This window comes from Pinus tabuliformis, chromosome 1_1, assembly GCF_031772625.1.
Source record: "Pinus tabuliformis cultivar Carrire ecotype Pingquan chromosome 1_1, CPIR1, whole genome shotgun sequence".
NCBI classification, from domain to species: domain Eukaryota; kingdom Viridiplantae; phylum Streptophyta; class Pinopsida; order Pinales; family Pinaceae; genus Pinus; species Pinus tabuliformis.
The window spans coordinates 539,469,871-539,474,151 of record NC_142297.1 but is presented as its reverse complement, the minus strand read 5'-3'; the positions used below and the strand labels follow the sequence as shown (position 1 = coordinate 539,474,151).

Sequence of the window (4,281 nt, the reverse complement as noted above, 5' to 3'; positions counted from 1 at the left end):
ATTATGGAAAGTCCACGGGTTTTTGGATCGAGGGTGATTGTGTGCTCAGTTAAAGCACTCCTTGATGTGAAGCCACCAATTCAATGTGTGCTCAGTTAAAGCACTCCTTGATGTGAAGCCACCAATTCAATTCCCTCAAGATCACGGTGATATAGAATATATTCCTGCCAAGCTTATAAAAAAAAGTATAATTGTTGATGGCAAGGATAATAATGATGAAGGAGATGTTCTGGGATCACCATAGTTTTAATGGATTAGAAGGTTAAGAAGGTTGATATTATCACAAATATTTTAAATTGATGTCTAATAATATGGGCATTTGGAAGACATTTAAAGAGAAATTTAGTTTTCATCTTCATCTTTCTTAGTGCTATAAAGATATGGATTTTTCCAATCCATGGTACTTTGGAAATTGTATAATGACTACTTTGATTATGAAGGTTTTGAGAACTAATTTTCATTTTAATAATGTCAAAATAAATAGATAGTTTTGATTTTATAAGTCAAGGTTAATCACTTTTTGATAGTATTTTAATTGTCTTTTATCCTTTAATTTTGTTATCGCATCACAATTTTTTCTTGAATTTTGATGTTATAATATTTCTAATATTTTCATTAATTTGTAGATTTTACTTTATTCCTAATTGTTTAATCCTAATTTAATAATTAGATATCATCCCTTTAATTATTTAATCCTAATTTAATAATTAGATATCATCCCTTTAATCTTTAATTGTAATAGATTTTTTCACTTTAATGCAAAATGATTTTGGTTAAAATTTAGATATTTTTTTATTAAATTAAATTAACATCCTTTATTTATTAATAAATATTTTTTCCACTTTAATGGAATATGAATTTGGTTAAAATTCAGATAATTGTTTATTAAATTAAATTAACATCCTTTATTTATTAATAAATGCTTAAATACCGAACACCCAATATTCATATTTTTAAATTATAATTGTCGCTACATAATGTAAAACCTAACAATCAATCAAACTACATGTAAGTCTAAATACTTCCGAGAGTATATCCCAAACTTATATCACATGTATTACGCTACGTTAAAATACATATTGTTTACGGTGCAGCCTTACGTTTCTCATATAACAAGCATTCATTACTCTGTTTGTGAGTGCATATTGTTTGCCCCACAGCCTTAGCATCCACAAAGCCGTTTCAATTGATGATGATAAAATACTAGATACTATTATGGTCGTCCAACATATTCCTGTGCCCTAATAACAATGGAATGCTTTTGATTTGCATTATCTATTTTATGATCACATATGATTGGAATGCATTGGATTGCATGATCAACTAACCACTTTTTCGCTAAGAGATCACTGATTGGCTGACAACCTCATTCTATGACAAATACAGCTAACAAAGGGCATATACATCTTGGAAACAGCCCAATACAATTTCTTCATGGGGTTTGGGGAATACTAGAGTGGCCATATTCAGCCTTGCAAATTCCATCTTCCTGTTGCTGCAGGAACCAATGAGGACGAATGCCAAGGTTTTCGATCAGTAAGTCGCAGCTCTTATTGACAAGAGCAGGGTCTCTTCCAGAAGATATGAAAGGTTTACCCTCTCCTACATAACCGTCGATCAGGTGAAGATACACCTCTAAATTGTGCGCGTTAACAAGATTGCAGGTATGTTTCAGAAAGGGGGAGTTATTGTTGTCCAAATTAACTTCGACCCCCACATGAAAATATGTCCAGGGAAGCCAATTCAACAATTTTCTGAACCATCCCCATGAACTCTCATTCACAACAAGTCCAGGAAATTTGGGAACAATATCGTTCTTATTCACCAAACGAAGCACCTTAACGCCAAGTTCTTCCATTCTTTGGGCGAAGGCTCTATTCCCTACGCGTGGAGAGGCGAATGCAAACACAGTAACAGGTATAGGGCGTGCTGGTGAATGTAAGTTCAGAATTTGTTTAACATCATATGAGCATAAGGTTGCGAGAGCGGCTCCTAAACTGTGCCCAGTTAAAGTAACACTCAAGGCCTCGTCCTTGTATTTATCTAAGAGTCTTATAACTTCTGAACGAGCAGTTTCTCCTGTAGAATTATAACAATTTAGAAATTCCTTCTCTACTCGGACGCCCTTCTCGTTGAGACCATTAGTAGTTGATAATCGAGCAGGAACTAAAAGATCGGTGAGATCGTGTATCCATTCTTGAGATGTTTGGGTTCCTCTCCACGCTATTATAATATCTCTCCGGCCCGCTCTTCGTATTTGTTGAGCATCTGTGCAGACCGCAATAAAGCCAATCCAAATAGATTGCTCTGTCTGCCTCCCCAATATAATATCGGTCTCAGTATACAAATACTTGGTGACTCGATACCCGTAGTAAGCTTGCCAATTACCGGCCACGTTATAATTACTATAAAGTATTTCATCAGGGCTGTATTTACACCCACCATAAGAACTCATGCAAACTTTACTATCGAATGCATCATAGCATAACTGTGCGAAATCACCATATCTAAGTATCTCCGCTTTCAAAAGTGGATTGATTGGATTTAATAACCCATTCCACAAGTTTGCTCCTTGGATATCTTGCCACATATCGGCAAGTAGTCCGGTGTGATGAATCCCACTCGAATTGATTTTGATTGGTTTTGGTGCCCGGAATTCTTGATGCAGAAGAGTACCATCGAAGCTTGAAGTTGTCAAACATGAAGGAATTACCCTCATCCTATATGGGTGCATCATCTGATATAGCATTCTAACAATTTCAGAATCACAACCACAGTTCTAAGATTTCTGAATTGCAATGTCGTGATCAAGTGAAGACCAGGGGGGCTAACCAGGGCTTAGCTTCAGCAGTTTTACGTACTAGAGAGATTTGCAACTTTATGTGCGAGTAGGTATGTATACACAGATCATGTGGGTATATATAACATAGATTAGAAAGTGGTGTTGCGTGGATATGATAATTTGCAGAAACACGCACGTTTGATTTTGAATTTGGAAGATTTGACATGGTCGCATAAGCATAAGAATTCTCTGTGATTTTCCGATCCTAAATTGACTGCAAATTCCTGGCTTCAACGAAATATTAGGATTTGTTCAAACCTAGGGACGTACGATTACATATTTATCATCCTCGTTGAAGGTTGCCAGAAAATTTGGCGTGCCATCTCTCTCATGTGATTGGACAAATAGTTTCAGATAGCAGTAGGTTTGACTCTGTCAATCGCATCAATCTAATCGTTGTCAGTTCATCTTATCCACAGTGACATATGCCAATCTTTATCTCAAGCTGTAATGTTATTTTCTCAAAGCGGCGAATCTCCTCAAGTTTAACTAGTAGGCGCAATGCCTTTTTATGGTTGTTTTTTCTACTTTATTTTGCTAAAAATTTAGTACAGATTTTTTTAATTATAAATTTAAGCCATAAACATAATTTTTAAAAATATGGTAGAATTATTTGAAATTCAGCATTTATAACTATTAAGTTTTAAGATTTCTAGTTTTTATTTTTATCTTATTTTTGATTGAGCTGAATTTATTTCTGCAATAAAAAAATTATTTAAACATATTTAAAGTAGGTTTTTTGGAAGATTTTCTCACCTTATTTAGCTCAGAATTCGCTGTTTAGCTAAAAATGGGCTGTTATGGATTAGTTATACAATCCTTAAGTTTAAGTGGTTTAATTTGAGAATTTACCAGATTTTTAGAGTGCTAAATATTTTATGCATTCAAAATGTATTTTAAACAACACAAATCACAATCTTGCTCAAAGTTCTATTAAAAATTTCAGCTAAAAAAATCATTTCTTCTATTAATTAGACTGAACCAATATCAATTTATCATTTTCAATTAAAAATATAACAATAATACTTATTTTTTTAACAAAATGTAGTTTATCCATATACATGAATTTTTATAATATTTGTATTTTTTATTTAAAAACAAATTAATATTTTTAAAAAAAAATTAACAACTACCATATTCTAAAAATAAGAAAACTAATCCTAACTCAATTATTAAACCAATAATAAAACAATATCACTAACTACTATAAACAAAACAACATCAATAACTCTTATCAAGAAACACAAATTGATAACTCAAATCTACAATTACACGTGCAATGATTATCTTTAAAATTTAGTATCCTAATTAATTTCCCAATATTCTTAAATATCCACGTTTACTAAACCTAACTCATTTTCGATTACCATTTAATCCAATTAATTTATTTACTATTACCATTTTGCACCTTCACACTCTTGTTATTTCATAGTTGTTCA

General features: G+C 32.6%; 1 pseudogene; it reads right to left on the bottom strand.

Annotated features, from left to right (window-relative positions):
• Positions 1-1,432: 1,432 nt before the first annotated feature.
• Positions 1,433-2,719, bottom strand: LOC149214191 (phospholipase A1-Igamma2, chloroplastic pseudogene; annotated as a pseudogene).
• Positions 2,720-4,281: the final 1,562 nt, after the last annotated feature.